The 20117-nt window shown below is 36.8% G+C and overlaps 1 protein-coding gene across 4 annotated transcripts in view; it reads right to left on the bottom strand.

The window, feature by feature from the left end:
- The window catches only part of LOC143241115 (uncharacterized), a 49012-nt gene extending 34862 nt beyond the window's left edge, over positions 1 to 14150 (bottom strand). For 2 of the 4 annotated variants that reach the window (XM_076484699.1, XM_076484703.1), the window contains exon 1: positions 13907 to 14141. The gene's annotated coding sequence lies outside the window, so the exon portion shown is untranslated. Of the gene's footprint in view, positions 1 to 13906 lie in introns of all 4 variants that reach the window. The other 2 variants (XM_076484702.1, XM_076484698.1) reach the window with 2 other exon arrangements.
- Between the last annotated feature and the right edge of the window lie 5967 nt (positions 14151 to 20117).

Genomic DNA, 20117 nt, shown 5'->3' with positions numbered 1-20117 from the left:
TTGGAACTTAAAAACTGATAAATCCTCTGGACCAGACATCTTTTCTCCTAGAATTTTAAAGAACTTACAGATCGTATTTGTGAACCTCTAGCTAACGTTGCTATTGGTCACTGAGTAGCGCAAATATTAGAAAAGCAATAAGTTTATTGAACATCAACAAGGCCAACAAGAACAGTAAGTTCAAAAGACCTGTTACCAGACCACCAATAGTAAGTTTATTAGGCCAGGTTCCAACTAACCAAAAGGAATAAGTTTGTTAGGTAATCTACAAAACCAACAGGAATAGTACATTTAATACAGTTTGTAGACGGCTTGAATAGCTCTGAAAAGAAACTTTGTTACAAATGTACAATATTTAGACAAGATTATATAATTATTAGGTTTCTTATTTGTTTAAAAGATGTGTTTCTCGTCATCAAATATGAGTATGTTTTGTGGACAACGTACCTAATCTCCAAGCACAAGATACTGGTCACAGATATTTTCAGGCCTCTTGTCAGTTTGTTTGTTGTTTGTTATGAATCTTAGGCAAAGTTACTCGAGGACTATCTGCGCTAGCCGTCCCTAATTTTGTGGTGTAAGACTAGAAGGAAGGCAGCTAGTCATCACCACCCACCGCCAACTCTTGGGCTACTCTTTTACTAACGAATAATGGGATTGACCGTCACATTATAAGCCCCCATGGCTGAGAAGACGAGTATGTTTGATATGACAAGAAATGAAAATTATGTATAACTGAGAGGCCTTCATCTTTATGTATTATGTATGTTTGGTGTGACGGGAATTCGAGCAGCGACCCTCGGATTACGAGTCGAATGCCTTAACCACCTGGCCATGCCGGGCCTCTCTTGTTAGATCTAAAACTAAGAACCCATGATTAATCAGTTTAAAAGATTATTTTGGGGGCGAACTAGTGCAATGCGTTATGAAACAATTTTTTAAAGGGTTTCTAGACGACGTTACACACCCGTCAAAAGGGATCTTTAACTAACTCTGAAACTCTGAGCCACAACATGCAATCACATTATCAGTGCAGTAAGGTGCAACATACATCTCACGTTCTGGTAAGGTACAACACCCATCAGAATACAGCTTCACTTTCTGTTAAGGTGTAACATCCATCAGAATACATCTTTGCATTCTGGTAAGATACAACATATATCAGATACATTTTCTTTTACTTTTTGGTAAAGGTGTAACATCCATCAGAATACAGCTTCACTTTCTAATAAGGTGTAACATCCATCAGAATACATCTTTGCATTCTAGTAAGGTACAACATATATCAGATACATTTCACTTTCTGATAAGGTGTAACATCCATCAGAATACATCTTTGCATTTTGGTAAAGTACAACATCTATCAGATACATTTTACTTTTTGATAAAGGTGTATCATCCATCAGAATACATCTTTACATTCTGGTAAGTTACAACATATTTGTTTCTTACTACAGCATTCCAGATTTTATGTTATTCTTCCAAACTCTGATGTTTGGAAGTATAAATAATTTTGTCAAACTCTAGTTCACTGTTAAAAAATCACTGATACTAAGTTTATTAAAGGCCAAAACAAACAAAGCGCTAACTAATAAATGGATCAGCGATAATCTTGTGGGCTCTTAGAGAAAAAATCCGGGTTCGATACCCACACTTGGCACATTATGCAGTTTTGCGCTTAAAAAAAATAAAATGGGCCGTAGTATTTTTCGTATTTAATAACTAGATGTGTGTGTGTGTTTTTCGTATAACAAAGCCACAAAGGGCTATCTGCTCAGGCGTTAAAACGTGATAGTCAATCCCTCTATACTTCGGTAAAAGAGTAGCCCACAAGTTGGCTAGTGTATAATCTTATACTACTAAATTAGGGACGGCTAGCGCAGATAACCCTCGTGTAACTTTCTGAAAAATTCAAACCAAACAAACCATTTTTCCTAATATTTTTTTTGTGTGTGTATGTTTGTACGTATAAATATTGCTTGCGTTAATTGCAGAAAGAAAATAATTCATATAATTACCTTTATGTCCCATAAAGGTAATTCTCCACACGTGGCTATCTTTGTATTTTATAAATTATTCTAGCGCCCTCTATTGGCATTGTGTTTTAGGTAGATAAAGAATGTTATCGACGTAATACGGTCTCAAACAAATACAATGTATTGGATCTTGCTGCAGAGGGCTTCAGCACGGGGGGACTTATTGTCTGTTTGTAATTAAACACAAAGATACACAATGGGTTATCTATGCTTTGCCCACCACAGGTATCGAAGCCAGGTTTCTAGCGCTGTACCACTGGTTAGAAGCAAAATGTACCGATGTTAGAATAATTGCGTAACGACCACCAGGTGTCTACCATCACTTCTCCGAAGGCCGATAGGCAGGGTCACATGTTTAAACCAACAGAACCAATGTATAACAACACGTTATCCGTAAGTCTGCAAATTGACACTCAAATAACGTCACATAAGGGACGTTTAACGTGGCATGTTAACATGGTATTTGCGATTAAAACTTTAGCGAAATAAAGAGAGTTTCTCTAAAGATATCTGTAAACAGCTACGATTAACTTTAATTCAAAGATAAGAAAGTGTTGGCGCAACATATATCGTCACCGAAATTCTGTAATCGTATATTCAAATCATGACTCCGGGAAACACTCGATCGTAGCGTACTTACTATCTATACGGAGCTTTCTTCAGACACATTCAAGGTGTATCGTGTACCTTGACAAGTGTATTGTGGGAGGTTATACGGACGTGTTAAACCGCAGTGTAGACTCGTTATTTGTTTGTTAAATATATTATTTGATTTTGGATTATGATCAGTCACGCGGTTCAATATCAAGAACAGCCCATTCAATAACAGCTGTGACTGCACAGTTTCGACTGTAGCCGTAAGTTTGGTAGGTAATCACCGGCGTCTTGCCGTCGAAAGTTGCAGGCAACAAAAAACGTAAGTGAGGCTAGCGCCATCATAACTCAGTTGTAAGAGCGCACGTCACTCGTAAGTAAAGTCATGCAGCGAGTTAAATGACATTTGATGAAAACGCCCATCTCAGTAACGACGAAAAAGGTAATTTTCGACTCCGTCCGACCTGCGCTTTTTACTGAAAGAAGCAAAACGACTGTAATAAATATTGGTACTCAAATATCTCGTTGAAACAGGAGATCTGATTTTCTTGAATGCAAGTATGTTTTAGAAACGGAGGTGATAAAATTTCTCAAACTGAGCTGGACTAGAGAACATATCTTCTGAATTCAATGAGCAAAATTTTTCTAACAAGCCGAATTGAATTTTTTTACCTCTCGTGAAATAAAGACAATTAAAACAACGACAAACAATTTGCTCCACAGCTCATATTTAACGTCTATTACATCTTACAAAAGAATTGTAGCTAACTTCACAAATTTATTTGATCAAGTTTTACGCGGAAAATTTTATCAAATTTAAAAATGGCGATTAGAACGTTACTTTCCATCACTTAGAGATTATATTTGTTCGTCTGCTTAAGTAAATTAAAGGTGAACTAGTTAGCTCGTTAAAATATTTTATTATTTAAAGCATCATAAACTGGTGTCAATCTTGAAAACAACTTGAGTGAAAAACAAGCTAGGAAACAAGTAAAGCGTCATCTAGTGTCAACTAAGTATATTAATGAGCACTTTATGAATACTGACTTTATCGATACTGACTTCTACATCTAAAACTATTTTCGCGATATTACATGTCTTTAAGTACGGTGTACCAATTAACACAAGAAAAATTTAGTAAAACAGCCAAACTTATCACATTTCATAAGTCTTCAAACTGTCTTTGGTTTCACGTAAGAATAAAATGGTTACCCATAAAAATTAACTTTTTGCAATATCCGTGAAAATGCTCAGAGGCGCAGCAGAAAGTAATTTGGCTTAAAACACTAAAAATCGATTTACATATTTGCAGAGCACAAATAGTCCATTGTGTAGCATTATGCTTTAGAAGAAATAAACAATCCATCCTATGACAATTTATTAAGATTTTTTTTTTTTCTGTTTAGGTAAAGCATGTTAATCCTGTCATTCGTCTATTTTTGTCCTCATGTTAACTCTGTCATTCATCTATTATTGTCCTCATGTTAACTCTGTCATTCATCTATTATTGTTCTCATGTTAACCTGTCATTCATGTATTATTGTCCTCATGTTAACTCTGTCATTCATGTATTATTGTCCTCATGTTAACTCTGTCATTCATCTATTATTGTTCTCATGTTAACCCTGTCATTCGTGTATTATTGTCCTCATGTTAACCTGTCATTCATCTATTATTGTCCTCATGTTAACTCTGTCATTCATCTATTATTGTCCTCATGTTAACTCTGTCATTCATCTATTATTGTCCTCATGTTAACCTTGTCATTCATGTATTATTGTCCTCATGTTAACTCTGTTATTTAACTCTAGTTATTTGTTAGGTAAATTCGTATTACACCCCGTTTGGTTTGTCTATAATAAATTAACAACTTTGTTTCCTTCAGAATCCTGAATCTCAAAAAAAAATAATTGAACCTTCGTGTGGACATGTATTTTGTGCATACATAAATGAACTTAGATGCATGTTAATTTCCGGTCGCACCAAAAACATGCTTGCCCTTTCAGTCGGGGGGGGGGCGTTATAATGTGACAGTCAATCCCACTATTCGTTGGTAAAAGAGTAGCCCAAGAGTTGGCGGTGGGTGGTGATGACTAGCTGCCTTCCCTTTAGTTTTACACTGCTAAATTAGGGACGGCTAGCGCAGATAGCCCTCGAGTAGCTTTGCGCGAAATTCAAAACAAACAAACAAACCTATTAATTCTGTAGAACATAATTTTGACTCCGCGCTAACAAAGCGAGAATCTCTGTGTGTTTGTATGTATACGTAAATGCATTTTGAAAGTTTAAATTGATCGACAGTGAAATCAAAAAAATCAATATCGCTTGAGATCACTTGTTACGAGAAATTACTGATGTTATTTTCAAGGGAAACGCACCAATGGACACGAGGACTTCATTTGACAATAACCATTTGTTACATCTAGTGACAAGTCTTCCAACTCGTGAATAAGAAAAAACAAATAGTACTTCAGAGCAAGGTACAGCTATTTTATTATCGGGCTGGCCTAGAACAATCCACAAAATTGTTTACTTAATCAACAAAGAATACTTTCAAGTTTAACAGTTATTAAAAGCGATAAGCCTCGTTTATATTTCGTCTAATTTGTAGCTGTGATAAAAAAAAAGTACCGTTAATAAAGTCCAAATATTAATCGCATTTTGCGAGAAAGAAACTTTTTGGAACTTGCTAACACAGAATTCTTTTACCAAATGGCTCGGCATGGCCACGCGTGTTAAGATGTTCGACTCGTAATCTGAGGGTCGCGGGGTCGCATCCCCGGTGCGCCAAACATGCTCGCCCTTTCAGCCGTGGGGGCGTTATAATGTTACGGTCAATCCCACTATTCGTTGGTAAAAGAGTAGCCCAAGAGTTAGCGGTGGGTGGTGATGACTAGCTGCCTTCTCTCTAGTCTTACACTGCTAAATTAGGGACGGCTAGCACAGATAGCCCTCGAGTAGCTTTGTGCGAAATTAAAAAAAAACAAACAAACAAACCTTTACTAAGCCTAAAATTCGCCTATTAATTTATGATAGCTTGTTTCTACCAATTTTATTAATCAGTTTAACTTTCACAAAAACGAAGGGTAACCGGGTGTGTTAAACCGAATACGAAATGTTTGTTTTGTTTTTAATCTAACACAAAGCTATTCGAGGGCTATCTGCGCTAGCCGTCCCTAATTTAGCAGTGTAAGACTAGAGAGAAGGCAGCTAGTTATCACCGCCAACTCTTGGGCTACTCTTTTACCAACGAATAGTGGGATTGAGCGTCACATTATAAGGCCCCCATGGCTGAAAGGGCGAGCATGTTCGGTGCAACGTGGACTCGAACCTGCGACCCTCAGATTACGAGTCGAACGCCTTAAGACACGTGGCCACGCCAGGGCCCAAACACGAAATGTGAATTACATTTTGTAATATCATAATTTTTGATACACGTTCTAACCTCATATCTGATGTTACAATTTCATTGTCTGTTCGTTAATTTTTATGATCAACATTTTAATATCTATTATGTTATGTATAATCGATAGCTTAAATCGTTGTTCAAAATTCTTATGTTATTTGTTGTACCTAATTTGAGAAACAGACACGTGTGCCTCAGCTACTGTTAAGACGAGCCGAGGATCATCTACAAATGTTATAGTGTCGGCTCTGTACAGAAGGGTCGAAAGTACGTGACGGGATGCCGCTTAACTCGTTCGCATATTGAGATGTGGACGTGTTATAAAAGTGTCAATAAATTTCATTATTTGGTTCGACGAGCTGTACCAAGCCTTTATGGTGACTTTTGTTGTTGGCTGTCTGTCTTCAAAATCAGGAAGAGCCATGCCTGAACTTTAGGGGTTTCTGACCTGGTCGTTTAACTGACGCACTCATAAGGAGTTATTCAAGTTGAAAGCTCTGATTCTTCTAGAACGAACACGTGACTAGTCTAAAATATGCAGGCGCCTAGGAAATAGACTTACTGCAATTTCAGAGATATCCGAGATAGAAGTTTCGCTTTTTCTGTTTGCCACGATAATAACAGTGATTCAAATTGTCTCTATTAGATATTATCCACATATCGGCGTTTCAATCAGTTCAATGCATCACAAAACACTGTCTTACATAACACTGAAACACGTGAATAGTATGTTATTTCTACATAAAGTTTTGCGATATTGTTTTAGTTTTGGCTGTTCTAAAACAAGCCTACGCAATGGTTATCTCAGCGCTGATCATCCAGAGAATAGAACCCTCAATTTTTTCGCTGAATCACCATGGGAATCACAGTAGCTCAGTATTGAGTCTCAAGGCTTATTACGCTAAAAACCATGACAAACTGTAACGATCAGCAGGTTATTAAAGCTTTAATTAAAAAAAAAAAAGGTCTTCGTGACCGTCAGAAGTAAATATTCCAACGAACATCTGAAGTTATAGGCCAGAGAACACAGTCTAGGTATTGGGAAGATTTTCTCGGTTATTGGGTTATTTGGCCATCAGTAAACTGAGAAATTGTAATGCAAGACGAATGTTTTAATTTGTCTTAAAGGATTGGAATTTATTAGTTATTTTTTCCTAGCGCATGAGAAAATACCGTGAAAAAATGTAGAAGTTACATTATGTAAATAACCAACCAGATTGTACAGTCGACCTAAACAGACGACTAAACTGTACAGCCTACCTACACAAACAACCACACTATACTATGGACCTACACAAACAACCAGACTATATATGAACCAAAACAGACAACTACACTGTACTATGAACTTATACAGACAACCACACTGTACTGTGGGCCTATACAGACAACAACACGGTATTATAGGCCTATACGGACAACCACACTGTACTATGAACCTACACAGACGAGCGTGTGTGAACACTGACAGTTTTAAAATTCTTTATTTCACAAGTCATATTGTCCAATCTGTTATGAATGGTGTTGTTTTGTTATTGTGATAACTTGTGTTTATGACTACATTTTAGAGAGGCAAATGAGAGAATATTCCATAAAACAAAACAAATTAGATTTTTCAACCATTAAGTGTAACTTAACTATAAAGTTTTGCATGTTCAACAGAGAAACAAAACTTGTAAACATAAAACCGAAACTGCGTTAGAGACAAAAGAATACGTGAAACACAATGATAAAAATAATTATGACTAGAAATCCCCCTAGAAGCTCAGAAGTAAGTCTATAGGCTTATAATATTAAAAACCAGGTTTCGATACTAAACGGGAGCACAATATAGATAGCTTATTGTATAGATTTGTTCCAAACAGCAAAAGGTCTGTTAAGGAAAAGAACAAGTGCATCACGAGACAATTTTGAATACCATGAACTGTGGTTCGTTAACGACCAACAAACACGGAAAATTTTGTAAAAAAAAACGAAATACGGAAAAGAAATGTTCTTTAACCACGAACTTAGAGAAAAACCAAAAACCTGTAAATCGATTCGATTTAGTCTAACTTAAGTCACTAATTGTAGCTTGTTTTGCATTTTATTTCTTCATTGTGATATTAAAGTGTGCTTTGTTATTAGTTTTTAAAACAAGAAGTCTCATAACTGTAGGTATACAGCGTGTTTGTTCGATTTTACTATAGATGTAAGAAGGCAGAGTAAAGTTTGTACTAATTCACAGTTAGTACATTGTTTAAAGTTTGTGAGTCCTCCAAGTGAAACCGCGGTACGTTTACGAACTTACAAAGCAAAATCCGGGGTTTGGTTCCTGTGATGGACACAGCTGATACCTCAGTGTGACTTTGTTCTAAAACAAACAAACATAAAGTTCGTATGTAACGCTAGTAATAATAAAACTAATCGGAAAACTAAAGATAAGATAACTCTATGGTAGAAAATAAATGGTTGAATTTTTCAACAACCATTGTGAATACATTATCTAGTTACCATTAAGGTATCGTAATTAGTTTCCTCAACAAAGCCTGATGACACGATGGTAACATAACTTTTTCCTTGTCCACTAGCCATAAATAAACAGTTAAGTCCAATGTTCTCTTAACCTGAACGAATACTACAACTGTAGAATAAACGGACGGTACAAAATATAAAGATTTTACTACTACAGTTGATAAAATTACTTGAAAAGACGGTAAACTTTACTTACTCATTAGAAGGAAACATTAGTCTTTGTAATTATTTCACCTAACAAGAGCAGGCAAGGAAAATAGCTTCTCTGTATTCAACCGTATACCTGGTGAGCACGTGGTTACCGTTCCATTGTTTCCTTTACAATACCTCCCTTTCGCCACGTCCAGCACGATACAGGTCGACGTGGACTAAACGTATACCTAAGGCGTGGTCCTGTAGCAGCCAGCTTCTGAAACCTGGGTAATTATATTCTGGAGTATCTACAGGGTATCTTTAATCACTTCATGCCGCCGGCTTGGAATAAAAAAACAAACAAAAAAGCGGAATAACATAAAGAAATGGAGCTCAACAGCCTTTAGTGTGACTTTACCCCAAGGATAAAATAAGTATTTATCTGTAACCAAGACAACCATCCATTCCGGTTACTAAACTCCTATGTCTCAAAATAATGCAACTGCACATTGGAAGAGAAACCAACACCAAGTTCAATGCCTAGGACATTCAATCTTGCTTTTATGGTTGATAAATCAACCGAGATTGTTCAAATTAGCGTTACAAGTCTTAGTCTAGGTAGCTTCGTCGGGAACTGGAAACAAGTCATGGATGGTCAAGCTATAATATAACTTTTTTTTTTTTTTTAGGTTATGTAGGCTGCTCCCATGCACTTCGCTAATAAACCGTTTTTTTATTAGTTACGAATCTCTGTGCTCACTTAAAACCCAAAACAAAGACGAAAAAAAGATACAAAAAGGAAATGAAAAGTGCTTACGACATACGGTAGGTCCGGGTAATATAATATGAGAGAATCAAAGACTGGTAAATCCACAAAAAGTAGATATATAATTACACATCCTATTCGGAGCTAAAAGACCAAAATCATATTAAAAGATATCACACAAAAAGAAGGTACGTTATACGCATGCTCAACTTGAACGTCGGCTGTGTGACTTAAAACATAACCTGCTTTTGGAACATACATAATGATTCTACGGAATAAAACTGTTATACAAATAATGTTGGTGTAACACAGATAGCTTAAAATAGAGTTATAGGTGATACCAAGAATAACCATATGGACTTCAAACGTTCCCTTCCATAAACACTTAAACATATAACACAAAATCTTATAATTTAGAGACAAAATTATATACAAATCGTAATTTATGTTAGAAAACAAAACTTTATCTATTTCCATCGGCAACTGTCAAAAACCACATATACACAAATAGCAAAACGTTTATAAATTACGGAAAGATTTGTTTGTTTTATAACAAAGCCACATCGGGCTATCTGCTGTGTCCACCGACGGGAATCGAATCACTGACTGTAGCGTTATAAATCCAGCGGGTGAGAAAAGAAAGAAGAAAGCTTGTTTTATAGTCTTCGTGAAGAGATATATGAAGGGCAGCCGCCAACAATCTTGAAACGATGACCAAAGGAAAGGTTTATTTGTTTTTGGAATTTCACGCAAAGATTTGTTTGTTTGTTTAGAATTTTGCACAAAGCTACACGAGGGATATCTGTGCTAGCCGTCCCTAATTTAGCAGTGTAAGACTAGAGGGAAGGCAGTTAGTCATCACCACCCACCGCCAACTCTTGGGCTACTCTTTTACCAATGAAAAGTGGGATTGACTGTACATCATAACGTCCCACGGTTGAAAGGGCAAGCATGCTTGGTGTGCCTGGGATTTGAGCCATGAACCCTCAGATTACAAGTCAAACGCCTTAAGCACCTGGTCATGACGAACCTGAAAGAACGTTAACTTGTCAAAAGCACCCATTGTCAGCTCTTGAGCGACTTCTGTCTGGCCAAACAGCGCGATTTCATTGTAACTGTAATAGGGCACCCACGACCCTAAATGCGAAATGTTGCTCAACAGCAGCGTTTTTATAAAGAAAAATGTTTTTAACATTGAACATTACACAAGTGCCAAGGAATGGTAGCATAGACAACAGTTATTTCCACAGTACCATGAATGGTATCGAAACCAGGTTTTTAACGTTATAAGTACTCAGGCTTACCGTTGGGGCAGTTAGGAATTCATGAGAGGAAAGCTGTAAAATAATAGATTCACATCTATTATAGATAACTGATATGAACCTGTGATCAAACTTTACCATACAAGCAAACAACTTACAACTTAATTAAACTAGACCTATAGCGGTCACATTGTACACAAATGTCGCTTTGTCAACTCCCTTGTTAACGACATTTTATCCACGAGTAATAAATACGTCACGAATCCTGGTCGTCTCAGGAGATTCCACTTAGTGCCAAATTCACCCACTAGGCTAACAGTGAAAAACTATTTGTTTAAGCCCAAAACTGACCAACGGGCTATTTATACTGTGCCAACCGCAGGGATCAAACCACAAATATTGGAATTATAAGCTTTTGAGCTTATAGAAGAATTGTCGTGGATTATTCTTTACACCCCAATATTTCACCATAAGCTAGAGATAAGCCGTTGTAAGGGTCTTTCATAAGCTCTACCCTTAAGCTAGAGATAAGGGTCTTTCATAAGCTCTACCCTTAACTTCGAAAAGTTAGACTGAATTACATTTTGATTTCGTTTCTCAACCAGTTCATTATTTAGAAGCAATTACTCATCACCTATCATTATGTATTTTACCTATACTGTTGTTATCTCACTCACCAACAAAACAGAATATGAAAACTGTTTGTTTGTTTTATTTTGCGCAAAGCTACACAAGGGCTGTTAGCCTTTCCTAACTTAGTAGTGTAAGACTAGAGGGAAACCAGCTAGTCATGACTACCCACCGCCAACTCTTAGGCTACACTTTTACCAACGAATAGTGAGATTAGCCGTAACATTATAAGTCCCCACGGCTGAGAAGACGAGTATGTTTTACATGAAAATTGTGTATAATATTTTCTCCCTTGATTCCCGCCCAGTAGTTTAGCCGTAAGTCTGTAGGCTTACGACACTAAACTCCGGTTTCGATACCTGAGATAGGCTGAACACAGAGAACTCATTGTGAGAAAGAGAGAGAGAGAGAATAGGAAAAGATAAAAATAGACTTTTAACTCACGCTTTAACACATCTATCAACTATTTCCTGAGATTGGTAAAACTAGAACAGCTTATTCGATGCTCTACGCTATAAACACTTGACTTCGGAAATTCTTCTCTGGACTTTTGTTTCGTCTATCAGCACAAATAAACTAGACTCCGCACTACGTGTATTTATAGCAGCGATCCGAAACACCATTTCAACGATTAGACGCGTTTCTATGTCTGCATGTCCTCCAATTGTAATCACGTTCTCGCAGATGTTTTTGTAAGTAACCATGGTAACTGCGAGACAGTCGACGCCCTTGCAAGATAAAAGACACTAGAGATAAAAACAGTTGTGTATTCGGTAGGAGAAAAAGTAGCTGGATCGTCTGAATAGCACCTTCCAGTAGCACAGCGGGCATCTTTGGAGACTTACAACGCTAAAACCCAGGTTTCGATACCTGTGGTGGGCAGAGCACATACAGCCCATTGTGTAGCTTTATGCTCATTTCAAAATAACAAAGACAACAACTTCAAAATAAGCCCAGTGTGCAGAGTGATTCCTACAGGACATTAACTTCGTGCTTTCGTGCGACTCGCTTTAAAATCAGCGTTTCGCGAAACGATAATAAAAACTACTGTAATATAACTTAAAAAAACGAACAACTGTAAGATATGTGAGGAACAATGTCAGTAAAAGCGTTTTATCCTGTACTCTGTTTATATTAGGCTTAATTTATGTAACTGGTACGAAAAATGTTATTATTGCCCGAACTTTCTATTCGCCATCTTTTTTTTTCTTCAAATTACTAGTTTTAAACATGATAAAATAAGGTATAATAAACATGAACTCCAATAAAGAAAGAGAATACAGCACAAACTTAACACAAACTTTTGTAGTTTCACCCTTCTGAAAGGCTGCCTTACCTTTCTTGTTATAGAACAGTCTCTTCGGTGCAAGGAATTCTACTGTGCAGAACCTTTCTATTTTTATCACCTAAGTAGCGGTAATTAACTGGAGTAACAAAACTTGACACACACATATTTAACCTTCTTTTTAAGGGAAAAAAGAGGTCAAGCTATCAGTGAAAGGCTAAAGCATAAGGTACAGCTTTTACACACACGGTTCTGTTGAAATAATGAATGCTACAATGGTGTGTGAACTAGTGACGTCACAGCATTTATTAATTAGTTTCTACGATTCGTAATGTCATACATGTTGTTTATTGCTTTGGATTAAAGATATTTCATTACGACAAATGTTTTTTATTCCACTTGGTTTGTCTCCAGCTGGTACAGCAATAAGTCTATGGATTTACAACGCTCAAATTAGGGGTTTGGTTCTCCTCAGTGGACTCAGCAGATAGTCCGATGTGGCTTTGCTATAAGAAAACACATACACACACACTCCACTTGGTGTTCCCCAACCACGCAAAACCGTCAAACTATATTAATAGATAGAAATACGAGCATACAGGTAGTGATAGGTAGGCGGATAAAGATAGGTAGATAAAAGGAGCATTCGTAATGATACAAACAAGGAAATGGGTACAGCAGTGTTGCTTTACGTTGGTGTACTTATTGGATGCTATCCAGGAGTTGTACTCATTACGTCATTTTGGTTTCATAGCAGCTGATGATGCAAGAAGGCAGACACATATGTTCTGTTTGTTTGTCTTATCTCGCGCAAAGCTACTCCAGGGTTATCTACAATAGTCGTTCTTAATGTAACAAAGAAAGATTAGAGGGAAGACAGCTAATCAACACCACTCACCGCTAACTCTTAGGCTTTTCTTTTCGAAAAGTCGTACATTCTAACTTTAAGTTACACGTTTATAACGTGTTGACAAGTTTTAAAAATAACATTTATTTAGTAGGTACGTAATTTTACAACATACGTTTATAAATAATTTAATGTTATGTTTTATTTATGGCCTTTCGTTAGTGTATCTTATAATTCTTGGAAATTACATTGAAATAATTTAAAGTTTTTAGGATAAAACCACCTATTTAAAATTACTACACATATATTCACCAAAGACTGGGAGGAATTTAAAATTACTGATAAAAGTTCGAAAGGCCTCGTCATTGTTGTAGAAAGCAATAGGCTTAGCACTTTGGGGAAAAAATATGTAGAGTACTTGAACTGCTTCCTACCTGTACCTTTTATTCTTAGATTTGAAAACTTGAAGGGTAACAATGAGAAGATCTTCAAAAATACGTTTTCCAGGACAAAATGGCTTCTTGTGACTATTGTAAAATGTTCACTATGTCTTCACACTTGTTCGTGAAGAAAGCCTGAACAGGCCTGTAGACTGCTACCTGTAACTGTACGAAATACCGTAAAAATCCAAGAAGAGAAGTTCCAGGTACGAGCCGTGGGCGAACGTAATAGTTGTTCCCCTAGTCAACATACATGCCCACCATCTGGCGGACAAGTTTTAACGCCAGGGGCAAGGTAACGCCACCTATAAGATTTCAAATAGAACTTGCTAACTCTGTTCACCTCTGCTTTATCCTACCTCCTGACCCCAAAACGAGCCAAGTACCGCTAAGATGTACTATGTTGTTGAATAACAGTTTAATGTCACGATCTCCCGAAGTTTATTCGCTTTAGTTGTTATCATATTCACGCAAGCATAGTTGATCTAACATATCATGAGGCACAGAGCGCATCGGTTTATTTTAAAATACGATAGGGAAAAAAAGTTTTTTGTTTTTTATTTCTCGGAGAAAGTAACAAGGGTTGTTACTCTTTGGCAGCAAATACTGGAAACATATTAAACATCGTTATCTGAGTAAAACCGGCCCGGCATGGCAAGGTGGTTCAGGCACTCGACTCGTAATCCGAAAGTCGCGGGTTCGAATCCCCGTCACACCAAACATGCTCCCCTATCAGCCGTGGGGGCATTATAATGTGACGATCAATCTCACTATACGTTGATAAAAAAGTAGCCCAAGAGTTGGCGGTTGGTGGTGATGACTAGCTTCCTTCCCTCTAGTCTTACACTGCTAAATTAAGGACGGCTAGTGCAGGTAGACCTGGAGTAGCTTTGCGCGAAATACAAAACAAGCCAATATCAGTAAAAATCCTTAGTTCTTTTGGATGTCTCAGCTGAATTTCATCTTTTAAAAAGTGTTTGGGACGTCATTTCAAATCCAGTCACCAAACATGCTCGCTCTTTCAGCTCTTATAAAGTGGCAGTCAATTCCAATATTCGTTGATTATCCCAAAACGTTGGCATTGGTAGGTATTGACTAGTTAGTTGTCTTTCCTCTAGTATCTTTGCTATATTGTGTGACAAATAGTGCATTGATATCACTACTATACGCAGATAATTTTGGGATTGGCTTGAGGGCTTATAATTTTAATAAAAGGGAATTGATATCCACAAGGGGCATATCGCAGACTGCCCATTGTATAATTTTGTCCTCAGAAACAAACACACGTAAATATTTCTATCCACAAAACCGAATTTCGAGCTCATTTTTATAATGGTGGACAAAGTAAGTACGGAAAATACGTCACTAGAAATTATTTTTAATAATACAATAACGTAGCTTAACAAATTAACGGAAGATACAAATTTATAGGGGTTCTTCACAGATCTCATATTATTATATGGGCTATAAATGGGAACTGCTATAAATATCATGTATTTGTTTGTTTTAAATCTTCGAGCAAAGCCATATGAGGGCTAATTGCGCCAGCCATACCTAGTTTAGCAGTGTAAGACTAAATGGAAGGCAGCTAGTCATCACCACTCACCGCCAACTCTTGGACTACTCTTTTACCAACGAATAATGGGATTGGCCGTCATATTATAACGCTCCCACGGCTGAAAGGGCGAGCATTGTTGGTGTGACGGGGATTCGAACCCATGACCTTCACATTACGAGTCGAGTGTCTTATCCACCTGGCCATTCCGAGCCAGAGGGAAGGCAACTTGTCATCACCACCCACCGCCAACTCTTGGTCTACTCTTTTACTAACGAATAGTGGGATTAACTGTAACATCAAAACGCTCCCACGGCTGAAAATACGAGTGTGTTTGGTAACGGGGATTCGAACCAGCGACCCTCAGGTTACGATCGTATATTTCACCCTTTGATTTTCAGCCTCAACGTACTTAACTATCAAAGATAATGAAAGTATGAATTGTTAACTATTTTAAAGATCAAGCACCTAATAATTTTTGCCAGTAACCGTACAATTCGATTTTCTACTATCTGTTGCGTCCACCACACAGAATTGAACCTCAGATTTTAACAATGTAATTGAGGAAACTTATCTCTTTCCCCAACAAACTGAAAGTTTGTTGTACCAACATTTAGTGCAGTAAAATATTCGGTAATAGTTTACTGAGAAGATACCAATAGCAACGAATGATTTGTTAATTACTGATTAGTGTACTAGGCTGAAGATCTGAAAGTCCATGGTTCGAGTCGCGATATATGACTGAACACGTTCAGTCCCTCAGGTCCTCAACGTTGTAGAAAATGACTGTTAATATTGCTATTTCGTTAATACCAGCCGTGTGAGCATGAGTTAGAGCTGGTTTGTAACCATCTCTTTTGATCAACAATTCTACATATTGCCTGACTTCAAGAGGTTACCGATTTGATGGCAGATAAGATGCTTTTTTAGTTGGAAATACAAAAATACCTTAATAAACTGTACACTGTACGATGGATGATCAGTTAACAACTTCGGCTTCAATGTAGCATTCAGAGTTTATTCAAACGCATAGATCAGCGGCCTCCCAGTGACTTACCGGTATGTCTGCGGACTTACAACTTTAAAAACCGGGTTTCGATACCCATGGTGGGCAAAGCACAGATAGCTTATTGTGTAGCTTTGTACTTAATTCAAAAACAACAACTTAGATGAGCGTCACTGTCTAAAAATACTGGCTATAACATATCCTTCTTTTTCATCCGGGATACTTGTAAACTTTTCCACAAAGTTTTCTTGTAGACCCTCTGTTGTTGACCCGTAGTTGTGTACTGTGGCCTGACGCTCACTTTCCTGGGGCAGAATCTTTTCAATGGGGCTCCTTGAATATTGGTTCAAAATTTATTAAAAACAGAAAATATATTGGATAAATTAAGTTTGTAATTCATAAAAAATGACGGCTTTATAGCACATTAAAAATACAAATGCCGAAGGTTTACTGATAAACCCCATGTATTAGGGATGTATTCCTTCTCCGCTAATGTTACATAATTTCCAACATCTCCTGTCGATATGCTATCGCTTTAGTTATTTTGTAATCAGTAAAATCTAAATATATTTGTTTACTGGTTGCCTTAAAAGAATTACTATCTTGCAAGAGAAAGTGCTCGACTTGTAACCTGAGGTTCGAAGGTTCGAATCCCCGTTACACCAAATATGCTTGCCCTTTCAGCCGCGGGGGCGTTATAATGTTCGGTCAATCCCACTATTCGTTGGTAAAAGAGTAACCCAAGAGTTGGCGGTGGGTGGTGGTGACTAGCTAGTTTTACAATGATAAATTAGAGAGGGCTAGCGCAGGTAGCCCTAGTGTAGCTTCGCGCGAGATTCAAAAACAAACAAAGTAAACAAGGAAATTTAACTTAGATAAAACAATATGAACGGAATTTAAACAGCTCTAAGAAAACCACCTTCTTCGTTTGAAATTAAAAATTTTCACAATAGCGCTCTATATTATTATATTTGACCCATTTTTATTTTCATAGTGGTTAAAAATTCGTATTGTGTACAGAACGGCCTGAAACTTGTTTGTATCGTACTATGTACCATGAATCTAAATAAGGAAAGCTAAGTGGTGCATAATTTTTATTTTATTTTCGCTTAGAATCAGGTCATAACGCTTTCAACATAGAGGTAAGACTGGACTGGTCTAAAGTACAGCTCATCAGAAATACGAAGGACGTCGCTAGATATTGAACCAGGTTTGCTTGCATAACATAACCGCACTATGATCACCATTTCGGACTCTCCCACTCAATTTCCTTACCTGCCAAACCCAAAGTTCTCTTTTTATTGTTATTCTGGTTTGTAAGTCACGTTCTTCTCATCGACAAAATATTTTCCTAAAACCACCTGGCGCCCTTAGTCTTCGTTAAATTGAGAACTTAGTCAACTGTAAGAACTAAGGAAAAAACATTACCACGGATAAAGCAACAGTAACACCATATATTTTTACATTTAAGAAACCCTGGACAAGATAATTGCTGTTGTTCTTCTGTGCATTTTTGGAGTTTAACTGTAGAAAAAAAAAGAGATATAGAAAATATTTGTTTAGAAAAAAGACACGACACAACCTAGTAGACGGTTCGTTCTTTTAACAACAACATGACTTATTCAACCAAAACAAACAGATTTACTAAATAAAAAGTTTACCTTCGATCGTCTATTATTTTATCATTTCTAAACAGAAGTGAAGTAATTTGGTGTTGATAAACTTTATAGGTTAAGAAAGTCATCGCAATGCTATTGGTCAAACTATGTTTTAATTGAAAATTGCAATGTCCTGGTTAGAACACTATAATAGGTTGTTTAGAAACGGGCCATCACCATAAGTTAGTACTGTTTACCGATTTGTTTCTAATCACATCATAGTAATGTAAAAACATTTAATCTCACTTTTAATGTACAGCGTGGTGGATGTAAAGTCTTCGGACGACAGCTGAGAAAGTTGAATAATTAAACAAAGAACCAGATTTAATTTTGTACTTTGGAATAAAACCTGATATGAATAAACATGAATAACACAGAATTAAAACTTTTTATTTGTGAACTAGTTTTCTTTCTTTGATCTGTATGTTGGTTTTAATTGAATGACAATATAAGTCAACAACAAAAGATATACGACGAATTCTAATAGCTCAGCGCCATCTTGACCTACCAGATGGTTAGTGGAAGAGTCTAATGAAAGATTAGTTTGTTGATTATATTTAGATTTAGATAACGTTGATAAAAACTAATGTTAGAACTGTTTTTGAAGGAAACAAGGAAGGAAAGATAGAAGTTTAGGTTATGGATTAGGAGAACTAGTTTAGGTTATCGATTAATAGGACTAGTTTAGGTTATGGACCATGAAAATTAGTCACCCTTTGTAAATACACCTATGTTTTTATTTGCAGGTAGGCTAGAAAGCAAATTCGAAATTTCACGGAATTCTAGTCCTAGAAAGAACTATCAAAATGTAGCATGGCACAAACAACATTTTGGATAAAACAAAACGTACGTCAAGAATATGTCTGGCCCTTAAATACTTTGTGTTTTTTATTATTAAGCGCAAAGCTATCAAATAGACTGTTTATGCTATGTCCAACGCTGGTATCAAAACCTGTCTTTTAGCGTTATAAGCCTTCAGACTTACCATTGAGTCAAGGAGAGAGAACTTCGATTTTTTTTTGTTTATTGTTAAACAAAACCGGATTTTTAACGCTGTACTCAGACTTATCGCTAAGCCACTAGGGGAAAGTTTTGTTTGTTTTGAATTTCTCGCAAAGCTACTCGAGGGCTATCTGGACTAGCTGTCCCTAATTTAGCAGGGTAAGACTAGAGGGAAAGCAGCTAGTCATCACCACTCACCGCCAACTCTTGAAATGCTCTTTCACCAAGGAATAGTGCAATTAACCGTCACATTATAACGCCCCCACAGCTGAAAGGACGAGAATGTTTGGAGTTATGGGCATTCGAACCTCCGACCCTCAGATTACGAATCGAATGATTTAACCACCTTGCCATGCAGGGCCCTAGAGGAATTGACGAATGCTTTTAATATGGTAGTTCAAAAACTTGAATAACTCATCAATTTCAACGTGTTCTTATTTTCGTATTAATGAATTTGTCACGAACTGATCATTTCTTCGTTTTGTAGAGAAAAATGTATATGTAAAAACGGCGGTTTGGGTTGAGAAAATTTTTATGTAGAGGAGCGAACAACATTTCGACCGTCTTTGGTCATTGTCAAGTTCACAAAAAAGAAAGAGGTAACTGACCGATAGCTAACCACATGTTTAAAGGGGGTTGTGTAACTGAGTATAGGAATGTAGAGGGCGTACTAAGATAATTGATTATATTTATTAATATAGGTATAAATGTGTTCCTTTGCATTGGTTTATTTTGAGTTTGAGTTGTTGTATAAGTAAGGCTTCTTTAATTTTGCGTTTGTTTATGTTTGTTTCTTTATTTAGTTTTGGATGTTTTCTATGGTTATGTTGTGTTTATTTGTTCGAAAACGTGTGAAGGTGGCTTTTTGTGTTCTTTGGACCTGAGTTCCATTTTTTAAATTGTTCTCCAATACAGAAGTCGTGGCAGTTATCACATTGTATTTTATTAATAATGTTGGTGTGGTATTTGTCAGTGTAATTTTTA

Source organism: Tachypleus tridentatus, chromosome 13, assembly GCF_004210375.1.
Source record: "Tachypleus tridentatus isolate NWPU-2018 chromosome 13, ASM421037v1, whole genome shotgun sequence".
In the NCBI taxonomy this organism is placed as follows: domain Eukaryota; kingdom Metazoa; phylum Arthropoda; class Merostomata; order Xiphosura; family Limulidae; genus Tachypleus; species Tachypleus tridentatus.
The sequence above is the reverse complement of the archived record's forward strand: the minus strand, read 5'-3'. Positions and strand labels throughout refer to the sequence as shown.